The sequence below is a fragment of the Bombus pascuorum genome, chromosome 2 (assembly GCF_905332965.1).
Source record: "Bombus pascuorum chromosome 2, iyBomPasc1.1, whole genome shotgun sequence".
Classification (NCBI taxonomy): Eukaryota; Metazoa; Arthropoda; class Insecta; order Hymenoptera; family Apidae; genus Bombus; species Bombus pascuorum.
In genome coordinates this window covers 18516054-18529300 of record NC_083489.1, presented here as the reverse complement: position 1 = coordinate 18529300, position 13247 = coordinate 18516054, and the positions used below count along the sequence as shown (strand labels likewise).

Sequence of the window (13247 nt, the reverse complement as noted above, 5' to 3'; positions counted from 1 at the left end):
AATTCATCGAATTCGTGTTTAAATCTCGTGGTTGAAATCAGATAAATGAATAGATAGACGTGATTGAGTTGTCATGAAGAAATGATCTAGTCTTTAATGACAAGATTTACTTTGGAATTTCATTTAAATGAGAAAAAGTGGTAAAAAGAAAGTTAGAAGGTTTTGAATGTAAATAGGATAGGTTAAGCTAGCTTTGAAGTTGGATTACAAACTTTCATGAAGGTTTAAAGTTGAGAGTGATGACTTAAAGTTTAATGTATGCTTCGAAGTTATTATTTTCGCTTTTTGATTGTATACACAATTTGTTCGGTAAATTTGAATTATGTACTTCGTTTCATTTTAAAACATTGGTTAGGTGAATATTCTAATTGTAAGATTCAGAGTAATATTTCGCGAGAGAAATTTTTTCTGTGAATTTTAGTTATTTTGTTTTGTAACATGATAATAAAATGATTATTAATAAGAATTATATTTCTTAAATTCTGTTAAGTTCTTAAGAAGGATAGCCTTAACAAATTCTTTGGATGAATGTTTTAATTTTATGTTAAGAGTAATATTTTGTAGGAGATATGACTGAATGTACTACTAACAATAATCATCGATAACTTACGGCGATGGTACGTTGACTCGTGCCATTTTTCTCGTTTCTAACTATCCGGCTGCGGAAGTTTGTCCATTAAAACCGGAAGTGGTCGTTATATACAAGCGATTTTAAATGGTGCCGCGAGTTCGGTGAGCAGGTCAAGCAACACAGACCATTCATGACCTCTATCCATTTACGTGGGAACTCGTCGTTTAGGGATGATTTAGCTGCACCGTTAAAACAAGCTACATAAGTGGCTGAACTAAAGATGGTGAAGTTTAAGGCTAAGATAATGAACTTTAATTGTAGTTGGTCAAAACAATGTGGATAAAAATTACATTGTTAAGAATTTTTAATAGTATAAGTTATATTAAACCAGAATAATTTTAAATTAATATAAAAAAACATTTGTAATAAGGAAAAACAATCTTTACATCAAATACTTCATGTTTATGTTCATATTCATGTTTCATGTTCGTGTTCTAACTATATTGTTATTTATAATTAGACTACAGACTTTTATGCATTTATAGAAAATTTTAAAGTACAAAGATGTACAAAATACACGTAATATGCAAAGATGTAAAAAATATTCAAAGTAGAATTGTTGTTATAATCTTCAATGGATAAAATAAATTCGTATGCAGGTTCCACTTCCTTAGTTATATTAATAAAAATATGAAATTGTGTAAAGGTCCGCAGTCTATTCATATATAAATCTCAATTTTTAATTCCAAATTCCAATTAAATAATCTTTACCAATTTTTAAGGCAAAATATCTTTACAAAAAAAAGGAAGAAATACAAATATATATTTACACACGAATAAAAAAGTAACCTAAAAAACATACTATTCAAAACCACAAACTTCTATTCCTCTCAATATATTCATCTTTTTCCTCTTTCTTCATTCTCATCAATGAAAAATCTTCTTATTTTCCGTTCTAATCACGTTCAAGCTTCTGCCAATAAAATCTGCTCATCTTGTCATGCAACAACAGCGGCATTATCATAACAGTTGCCACATTCAGTAGGGGCAACTCATATACCGGACGGCAAGTCAGAAACTCAAAAGGTATGTGTATGTACATAGTTGTCGTCAAGTGTTCGAAGGATGATCCAGATTTTGCGTATAAAGCAACCAACACAGAAATGGAGGGGTATCGGGTATCCATTATCATTGCTATTGCTACACAGCTTAGTGAAGTTGGTTCAGGTTTCATGGTTTCGTATGATTACTGCTGCAGAATGCAGACTCTCCTTCCCCTCTCTTCACCTGTTCTCTCTCAATTTCCTAAACTGGTATGTACTATTCGGCTGCCTCAGCACACACACCACGCAAACATTACGCAAATGTTATTATTCAACTATGTTCCGCGGGTTCCAGTTTGCCGATTAACGCCGCCCTAGTGACGTCGATGGTACTTCCCCATCCCCACTACCGATCCACTAGCTAATTCGCGAGGAAATCGTAAGAGGCCATAGTAGGCCACTTCCTTACGTATGCCAGTAATTTTCGAGGCAAATTCCTTGCTGGAAGATATTAAAATTCGAGGAGCAGATCGAGTAACCTGCAGACTAGTTTTCATGGAAAGAATGGGACGGTGAGGCGTATGGTCGATGTTATTCAGCAATTAGCTGCGTTTCATGCAAATGAGCTCGGCAAGAAGATCTCTCGGAACGTTTTCCTTGTATCTTTAGCGAATTATTTTTTTATAGAAGAATTTTTGAATTGGAAAACATTTGATAATGTTTTCACTGGAACTCTACGTTTCTCTCTTTTTGAAAGGTTAGAACGGATCGTTTGGTAGCTGATTTTGTTTCTTCTGCTCGAAGGATGATTCTCGCGCATTTGGTTTGTTCGTAATACGCGGGGAATTTGCAGAGGAAATTTATGAGAGAATTATTGCCGCTTTTTGCAATGTGCCGCTATTCCTTGTTGGAAATCGCCTTTTGTTTTATGCTTCGGTCTGCTTTGTTTCTGTGTCGAGCTTCTTTGTGCGATTACAGGGAATGGAGGGTGGGTACAGTATTGGAAAAAAGTTTGGCCGATTGTAGCAGTTTTAAATCCTCTGATTTCACTATTGACCCGGAAGTCATTTTTTCCACGGATAAATTCGTTTAATATGAAAAGAAATTGATTTTAATTTTTCGTATTTGCAATAACTTAATTTAATCATATTTTATGTGGAATTTATTCTGCTTTATGATCATCGTGATGAAAAGTTCAATTCGTATTAAATTGCTTTCCGCATTTCAATTTATTCCATCCTCTTCTACCTTTACTTTTTAAGTACACACATATAAAAGCCATATGAAACGCTCGAAACGTTGCAAAATCATCATCATTAATAAAACTAATTCACATATAATATATATATGATATATAATATATCATATATAATATATAAATCACTATTAACAATCACTAAAAAACATCAAATATGCTACCATGAAATAAACCTACAATTTTAAAGGAACACTAATTCCTTTAAAAAACTTCTATCTTTAAAACTAGGTTTACGCGACGCTTCATTTTGACGCATTTCGAATTTCATGAGGAAATTACACGAGCCGTTTACATTTTTTTTCTACGATTTGTACTGATTTTTATCCATTTAACGAGACAAATATATATCGAAAATTTATTTTTTTCAAAGCTTTTAGTTATAATAATATTTATAGTTATAAAAATATTTATAGTTTTGAAGTTTTCTACATGTTATACCTATCTCTACGGATACGCGTCAATTTGACGCAATCGAAATGTCTGTAAACCTAATATTAAAACAAAACAAACCTAACCTTAAACTCTTGGCAGATAGTGTATCTCGTTCCCCGTCAAATAAACGTGACCGGAACGATTGATGATTCAATATGCCTGCAAGTAGCTTCGAATAAAAGGATCAGGGATAGTTCCAATGTATGGGAAGAATTATTTACGCAAGAGATTCTTGGATAGGATTTTCATCGAATTCGAAAGAAATCACCGACACATACATATATACATATATACCGATACATACATATATTTTGTTTCAAAAAAGAAAGATTTCATTCGCCATAAATTACGCATAGAGATGCCTAGGACATTCCTCATTCACGTGGTGGAGGTGAAAGAGAAGAGGACGGGAGGGGCAGAGCATGAAAATCAGAGAAATGATACTTCCAACGGATAAGAAGTTATGATATATATATATGTAACCGAACAGCATTTAAACCAGGTAAACCCGATTCCGCGAGAAATTCTGTATTTGAAACCCATAAGTAAATGTTATCAAGGCAACTATAAATTTTATCCAGAATCGATACAATCCCATACCTTCACTTCACCCGCCCTTCCTTCCTCTCTGTATCATCTTTCCGGCCATGTCCTATATTCCATCTATGCGCATCTACAGTGGCTCACTATAGGCTTTCCCCAATTTTAACTACTTGACTTCAATCCTTTCTAGCACTAGGTTTACGGGACACACCATTTTGACGCATTTCGAATTTCTCGAGGAAAATTATACGAGCGATTTACAGTTTTCTTCTAGCATTTGTACTGATTTTTATCCATTTAACGAGACGAATATATGTCGAAATTCATTTTCTTCAAAGCTGTCTATGTGGTAGACGTATCTCTACCGTAAAGTAAGCATTAACGCTAGTAAATTGGCTTCACTTATCAAAGTATTACTGCAGTAATAAATATAAACGTGATAAAAGAGTTAATTTTTCAAAAAAGTGAACGATACTTCCCGATTTCTCAAGTGGGTAAGACTGCGTCACACGTCATGTTTTAAAAAGTGATTTGATAATTTCAATTACCAAGTTACTTGCTTTTATTGCAATTTTGTATGCTCGGGGAGCATATGAAGTAAAAGCTTTTTATCTATTGCCCAAGAAATGGGGACCCGCTTTCTTCTAGACCACAATGCCTAGAGATCAATTTATGCAAATTCTTCGATTCATACGATTTAATAAAAGAACAGAACGATCCGAACTTTTACGTACAGACAAAATTAAGTATACGTGTAAAAATGCATGGAATATATGTAATGTTATATAAGGTTGAATATTATAAATTTTATATAAATATATATCTCATAGTCTTATTTATAAGCTAATAGTGTACAACTGTTGTTTATAAGTTGTTCTTTTAAAGGAAATGCATAATATTGTTCACGTGTAAAATTGACACGTGCCTTAGAGATATGTATAAGACATGTCTGTAAGTCGAGTGTTAAAAGCTTTATTTTATCACTCAAATAATAAATTAAATGGGGAAACATGAGAAATTAATAAATTTCTTCTATTTTCTTAAGAAAGCGTCAAATTTTCCCTTATTGCGTAAAAGTATAAAAATTCATTCCATTTGATTGATTTAATACTCAAAGTTTATCTGAAAAGATTAAAGATTCAGATCAGGTTCTAATAAATTTATTTGCATATATTTGAATTGATGAACGTATTTCCATTGGTTAGAAGGTTGTTTGCCCAAACCTGACCTTATCTTTTTGACAAATTTTAGATTGAACTGGGTGGATTAGATTAAAAAGATAAAGTTAAATAGTCAAAATTTGGAAAAATTATTAAACTGTATAATTACCCACACAACAATATAATCACAATAGTGTTTTATTACAGAGCTAATGAACTTTTAAGAAGTTACATATAATGCGCATACGTTACGTATAATGTGCATCTATCTATAAAAATTTTCTACGGTACGTATTGAAATATTCTGGTGTGGCACTGTATATTTCCAGAGATTGCCTGTTCAACGTTTCGAAGCGATTAGCCCGTGTAATTTTTGCAAACCAGAAAGCTTACAGAGATGATAGCCCGGGGTAACATTTTACCGACTGGTACCATGAATGCGCATAAATTTTCTGGGAAGAATAACATTACTACGCTGTGAGGGGACGTTGTAGAAGGAAATTTCTTGAGAGGTAAGCAAGAAGCTGGAGACGATACGTTCCAGAGCGTCACTGAGAGTTGGAACCGACGCAAGTAGGTTATGTTTTCTGTTCATGCCTGTGTTCAGGTATAGTGGTTGGTGATGGGTGTTTGCGTTTTAAGATGAATTGCTTAGGTGATCTGAATTCTAAAATTATGTTTGATATATTTATATACTATTAATCATAAGTTACTAGATGTAAGATCATTACTCCGCTACGAGTATTTATTCGAATTCATCCTTTTACGAATATAATTAAAATGATCTTCTGGATAGAAAATTGTTTCATCTACTAATATATTTGAATGGACTCTGTAATTGTGGTTGATCGTATTTTATGAGAATTTGTAGAGATCTAATTGTAGAAACAGATTTGTAGTAGTACAGTATACTTTATTAGATTCATTATGTTATTAATATTGAATAGTAATTAATAATGCAGAATTATTAGATATGTATAAAATCTTATAAATAATTTATTTTTGACACTCACGTTATTTGTTGAGTAATCGATATATATTACTTTACAATAATTTATGGTCGGCTATTGTAATTTACTGTGTTTCGAGTTATTTTACGATAACTGTTCATCGCGTGACATACATAATTTATATTGTTCAATAATATAATCTAAATAATACCACAATAGTATGTTGTTAATAATGAATAGTAGTGAATAAAAGAGAGGAGGTAAATAACAATATATACGATCAATAATTAAGGTCGACATGATTACAATACTAGATATCGTTAAACATATTCACTTTGCAACCAAACGTATTAACTGTAATCTGCTAGAATTCACTAGCTCATCATGTCGCGTAATATCCTATGACAGCTGACATCTACAATTCATCAATGACTCGATTAATTTTACACAAATTCACACTTAAACCCGTGTAATAAATTCCACTTGGAAATTCTGCAAACCTAACCTAATAACTCAGTATCGGAGTTCAAATTCAGCTGACTCGTTCGAAATCGAACGACCTACCCATCGATAACCTCAAATTGCCTAGAAGTTGCTGAAAATTTTTTTCACTGAGTAAAAACCACACGTTGAATCATAAAAGAAAGAGCAGATTTAAGAAGAAAAAGGAGATGATGCCATAATGAGAAGCACGTAACGCAGTTTCTTTTCGTCATGAAGCTAACCTATCTGAAAAGCTGGTGTTAATTCACAAGAAGTGACGAACCCTTTCCGCTTAACGTGCCGCCATTACATCAAGACACCTCTAATGAACCGGATTGAAGATCTACAACGAGCCATAAACTCCTCCGTGAGATTTGTCGCCGACGTAAAAAGAGTCTTGAGCTTTCCTCTGACACTGTAATTACGATCTGTACGAACATCATTCTGTCCCTTTTCGTTTCTTTGTCCCTCTACGACTCTACAATAGGATTCTCGAGTTTCTGGCGTGTCATTACTGTCGACAATTCGTTTTCGATATCTACCGGATGTTTTAAAGATATTGATTAAAATAGATTTGGTTTTGTATTTTTATAATAAAGTAGTTTTTGTTTAGATACTTATTATTAGAAAATAACGTAGCATTTAATTCTACATTTTATTTAACCTCTTAAATAGTCATCTATTGACCATATCTATGATATTGAAATTAAAAGTTACTAAAAAATAAAACAAATTAACTTTTGACTTTTTTCAAATATAAATGTTGTAGAACATTATCTTCAGTAGAAATGAATCGATACATTAGAATATAGAGGATTTAAATAACAAAATTATTACATCAAAAAAATTAGAGATTCGAATGAGACAAGTTAACAGGTTAGGTTAAAATCCTTAAAACGTCAAAATTAGAGCAGTCATGGTCACTGTTTAAAACACCATTTTATCGTAAAAATGAAAGATCAATCTTTCTTTCGCTTTATAAAAATGTAGTATAATTATAGTATAATGAAATAATATTTCGTTACAAAAATTCGTACATCAACTTAACCTATGCAATTACTTATTAAATCCAGCGCAACGTTTCCAAACACACTGTACTACATAACTCGGCTACATATCTTCATTCACTGACTGGGAACATTTTCCGACAGTTTTCCACATGGTATTGTTGTTCACGCTTTTAAACAAATGTTTTCTATTCACCGACCTTTTCGCCACGGCCATAATCGTTTCCACTCCGGTTGTCCGGTCTGGTTTTTCACATGCCACGCCAATTGAACATTTAAACGTGAAACACCACCCCCACCATTTGTCATTAACATCTGCCATTCGTGGTAATTTATGCACAGCCATGTTGGCAGTATGGCACAGCTTGATTTATTTTTCGAAAATATGACGGACAGTTGAATATCACCGAGGGGACCATATCGATTCCCTTATCATTCATAATTTGCCCTGGTTCAAACACAGCATGTCATATATTAGCGTTCTTCTTAAGTCTCTTATCAGATTTATGCAAAAGATTGCTAAAGCAAATTTTGGTTTTAAATAACGACAAATATATTATATAAGTTAAATGATAGTCACCTTATATTGAAATAATTACTACATTTATAAATTCTTTGGCTTTTGACAGTTTTCATTAAAACTAATTTTTAGGTTAATTACAGAAAGAAGAAATAGCTAAAATTAATGATATTCTGTGAATGAAATAATTGTTACATTTATACATTTTTCTCATGACATTAGGCAGTTTTCATTAAAACTGAGTTTTAGGTTAATTACAGAGAAAAAAAATTGTTAAAATTACTGATACCCTGAACTGAAATAATTTTCACATTTACAAATTTATCTTATGACTTTTGACACGTTTCATTGAAACTGATTCTTATATTCTTAAGATTAATTATAGAGATAAGCAGAAAATTCCTATATTTTCTCGGAAAAATGTAATTATTGGATCATTGCTATTTCATTATTAATTAGTTATATCTTTATTTACTAATGCAAACTGAATAATGAAATAACGCATTCAATTTATACTTCATATTATTTAACACGAATAATAATCAGTAAAAAAGTAGCAAGATTATAGTGATGATATTCGATATAAATACATATTAAGTAGAAAGTAATCGGGATCTCGCATAACTCATTCATAATATCCACAGTATAGTATAATATGCACTATTATTCTACATTGACATACATATATTAAATTGTACTTTCATAGTTATATTCTTTTCAGAACCAAAATATCAAAAAAATAGCTTGAACGAAAAATTCAAAATGGATTGAATTAATCTACGTGGCACGAAACGTGTTAATAATGGTTGTTAAAGGTAAATTTGCCTGATGCTATTTTGCTTTAACACGATTTATGGCAGATCCATAGCCTGTGAATGGGCAAATCAGTATATATCGGAATTAGCAATCCAAATGTTCAAAGATGATTAGCGGTTCACAAGTATTAGAATACTTGTAATCACCTTTTACGAATATGTGTACCACTTCTTTTACCTATATATTATTATGATTAAAATGACTGTTTATACCGTATACTAATTTTTTACCGAATATATGTTTCCAATAAATATATTGGAACTTATTTCTAGATTGGTTCCAAATATGACTAATATAGTCATGACAATCTTTCTCATTATAGAGCTAATAAAATCTAAGAATGTTTTATACAATACAAATAATATATACATAAAAATTTTCTATACTAACTTTTTAAATACTTTCCTGAGCTACTGTATGTGATAAAGCAAACAATTAAAATATATGATTTAACAATAAATAAATAGTAATTCAACAATACATTGATCTAAAGAAATGAAGATTTAGAAGGTCAAGAGTGCTCCCTGGTAAGGAGACTATGAAGTACGTGACACTTATCCCAGAAATTAAATACATCTTGACTAATTTTAATCATTTTTTACTATAAAAGACCTTTACCTAGATCTGTATATACTTTATAATATACATCCTAGATGAAAAATCGTTGAAGAGGAGAAGGAAATGTTTTCAATGCACATTGAATTTTCTATTCAATCCACTAAAATTTTCAGCGCGTCTGAAACGAATCTGGCGCGCACCATCAACTGACATACGTGACTTGAACGAAACGTCGCGCGAAAATAATGTAGTATGGGACGAGTTAAGCAGTACAGTTAAATCTGCCTTTCTCGATTTCTTTACTTTTCGTACGATTGTTTTTATTTTGTTCCTATAGAAGCATCCCCGTCTCATTTGTACCATCGATATTGAGACATTCTATATGCATCAATGGAGTTTTCGTTAAAGTTCTATCGCGTGGAAATTCGTGTTTTTCTTGTTGCTGAAATCCTTTTTTCCTCGATGTCTTGGTTAAGCATTATTTCGTAAGCCGGAAACGCACGCGCTAACAATCGAAGGATGGCTCGAAAGTTAAAGAAGAGGTAAGTTTCAGGAGCAAAGCAAACAGCGTGGTTCGTCAAACCCGAGGTTTGAAGTTTGAAAACAGCACGATAGCTGGTACAGAAAGTCTCGTTTTACGATGGCAAAAAATGTTTAATAACCACACAGGACTGAGAAGCGTTCGCTTGGTATTGTCAACAAAGCAACAAAAAAACATGCCCGCGGTTTTCATGAAACAAAAATGACCGTCGCTTGCCACAGTAAAAAAGAAATATCGAGGAGAGGAATTTTTGGGCACCCTGTTCTTTTGTATGCTTTGATGAGACCAATCGTCTATGTGATTGTTGTACATTTCATGTCAATAATTTTGAGTGTTTTCCGAAACCCTTTTCCCTACAGTAAACCTAACCTATAAAGTATTATGTACTACTTAACTACAACCGCACACTTTCTTCCTGTATCTTTTTCTATTTTGTATTATTTTGTACTATTTTTAGCAATGCGTATTTGCGCGTACGTTGAAAAAAATATAGAAAAAGGAAACGGAAGAATTTTCTTTGAATCTTTTGACTGAAATGAATCTAAACCTATGAAAATATTATACCATCTAAATATTACCGTGTACTTTCTACCTGTATTTTTCTCTATTTTGTATTATTTTGTTTTATTACTGGTAACGTAAATAAAAATTTTAAAGAATTTTCTTTAAATCTTTACAGCAATTTTAACCTACGAGAATACTATATTATTTAAGTGCACTCGTATGTTTACTACCTTTATTTTGTATTGTTTTTTATCGTCTCTAGTTAGATCAATAAAAATTGTATAACATGAAAAATTTTATCGTTTACTTAAAATATTACGAGAAGCTATTCATAACCTTACTACTAAAGTTTATCTACAAGCTATATATAAGAGCAATAAAACATTTTAATACTGAATTGACTGTTCGTGCGAGCTTTACTTTAGTGGCCATTTGTATACAGAAATAGCCCAACCTACAATAATGGTCTTTCGTAACAAAAGATTTAATCAGATAAAAGTGGTTATTTCCGATTCTTTCTGTCAAATTGTGAATCACCGTATATATTGACGTTGACATTTTCAATCGAAAGGCTTGTCGACGATTGATTTCTCTCATATATGTATTTTCCATATACAGTGCTGGACAAAAGTATTGGCACAGCAAGATTGTTATGATACAAATGCTTATAACTATTAAACAAATTGATTTAAACAAAAAACTTTTTGACGTATTTATTTATTATCTATCCTAGTTTATTACATAACAAGAGCAACAATATAAATAAAATAATACGCAAAATAATAACAAAAATATATTTTTTGAACATTTTATGGGTGGACAAAAGTATTGGCACAGCATGGAACAAACAATGTATCGTCGCCGTTTTCAACGATTTCCGATCGTCATTTGGAAGTAGCGAAGGGAAATCCCCCGTTAGTCTTTTATTATAACACTCGATCAGTGAAACTGGAGACTTCAGTTATTAAACAACAAAAAACCAAGAAAGAGTAATAATGTCTAGAAAAACGAAAGAAACCACAATTGAAGAAAGAAAAATAATATTAAATTTATATAAGATGAATAAATCTTACAACGAAATTGCACAAATCATAAACAGAAGTCGTTTTACTGTGCGTTCAGTCATAAAACGCTTTAAAAGTGAAGAAAATCTAGAGAATCAAATTAGGAGTGGTCGCCCTTCTAAGGTAACAATTCGAGAAAAAAGGAAAATCGTAAATATTGTAAAGAAGGATCCAAAAACTAATTCGACTGAAATTGCTTCGATGTTAAAAGCTGAGTGTGAAAAAGAAGTAAGTACCAAAACTGTACGTAGGGTATTGAAGGATGCCGGTTATTCTGCCCGTGCAGCACGAAGAAAGCCCTACATCAGTAAAATAAACCAAAAGAAAAGAGTGGAATTCGCGAAAGAGTTTGTTACGAAAGATACTGATTTTTGGGAAAAGATCATGTTTTCAGATGAAAGTAAGTTTAATATTTTTAAATCTGACGGCAGAATATTAGTATGGCGAAAACCCAACACAGAGATGGACGAACTGAATCTGCAAGCCACCATGAAACATGGGGGTGGTGGTTTAATGGTGTGGGGATGTATGGCATCATCGGGTGTAGGAGAACTTATATTCATTGATGAGATAATGGATAAATATGTATATTTAAATATACTCAAGCAAAATCTTTTGAAAAGTACTCAAAAATTAAACCTCCCCAGGGATTTCTATTTTCAGCAGGATCGAGATCCTAAACATATGGCGTATATTGTTCGTCAGTGGATAATATATAATACTGCCCACACATTAAACACACCACCTCAAAGTCCCGATATGAATCCCATTGAGCACGTGTGGAACGAATTGGAAAAAAGAATTAGGAAACATAATATCACAAGCAAGTCTGAACTGAAGAAAGTTCTTCTGCAGGAATGGAGCAATATTGTACCTGAATTCACTAAAAAATTAGTCCACTCGATGCCCAGAAGATTAAAGGAAGTCCTTAAAAGAAAAGGACTGCCAACAAAATATTAGAAGTTTATTATGTAATTAGTTATAAGCGTAAATATTCTACTGTGCCAATAGTTTTGTCCACCCATAAAATGTTCAAAAAATATATTTTTGTTATTATTTTGCGTATTATTTTATTTATATTGTTGCTCTTGTTATGTAATAAACTAGAATAGATAATAAATAAATACGTCAAAAAGTTTTTTGTTTAAATCAATTTGTTTAGTAGTTATAAGCATTTCTATCATAACAATCATGCTGTGCCAATACTTTTGTCCAGCACTGTAAATAGACTGATAGCACGCGAGCAGGTAAATTAAAAAATACAGTGTAGTAACACTCTTACCCTTCTGGTAGATGGATATACATCTTCCAGAATTTTTTCAAATTCTTGATTATTTCATTTATCATACAAATGAGTCCTCTGACATAACCTCTACCTACTGGGAACTTTTCTTATTGACGAGACTTAGAAATACATACTATTTTTCTTCTGTCCTCTTTCTCTCTCTCTCTCTCTCTTCCTGCCCCTTAGTTCATTACAGCGGCACACTATAACTTTGTAACCAATGTCTATCGAACCAGACTTTCCTAAGGAAAAATGTGTACCCCTTTTTTATAACATAATATTCTTACAATGTTGTTAATTTTTCCTTAAATAATCACTATACGAAATTTTCTAGTTATATTTAGTATAATTTTTTGCAAGATGCAATAAAGATCACAATTATGTTTGAATTCCATAAATACTATTTATAGTTCTATTCTATGCTATTTCATAAATAGTAGCCAAAACATACTTTGGTTATTTTCATTATACACGATCAGAACTTATTGTTTTACGATTTGATAATACTTAAT

At 31.9% G+C, this 13247-nt stretch overlaps 1 protein-coding gene across 4 annotated transcripts in view; it reads right to left on the bottom strand.

Annotated features, from left to right (window-relative positions):
- Positions 1–13247, bottom strand: part of LOC132916820 (lachesin-like) — a 61921-nt gene that overhangs the window by 16008 nt on the left and 32666 nt on the right. The window lies entirely within an intron of this gene.